Below are 415 nucleotides of genomic sequence, written 5' to 3'. Positions count from 1 at the left end.
GAGGACTGCCGAGGAAGGGGGTTGCTAATGGGACATGGGAATACATTTTGATTTGGAAGCCTGCCACTCTGGTTTCTTGAAGCAAGAGGTACATGACTGAATCTTGTTTCATTTTTAACTGTGCTAGTTACATTTCCTAAGCGATCTTCCAGCTCTTGTCTCATTTTTCTTTCTTCCTTCAGGAGACTAAGCCCAAGTCCGTGACCTTGACAGGCCATACCCCAATTTTCTCCCTTCCTCCCAGATCCCAACCATCTGACTGCTTCTCCTCCCTTTCCTACTTTAGATGGGATCACATATGGGCCAGGTTACCTTAATCTTGCTCCTGTTGCTGAAGAAGACTTTGAACTGTTCCTCCTGCCTCAGTTTCCCCAGTGATAGGATTACAGGAATGCTTGAACTCTTTCTCCCCCCC

The sequence above is a fragment of the Mus caroli genome, chromosome 1, assembly GCF_900094665.2.
Source record: "Mus caroli chromosome 1, CAROLI_EIJ_v1.1, whole genome shotgun sequence".
Lineage (NCBI taxonomy): Eukaryota > Metazoa > Chordata > Mammalia > Rodentia > Muridae > Mus > Mus caroli.
This window is presented reverse-complemented; position numbering follows the sequence as displayed.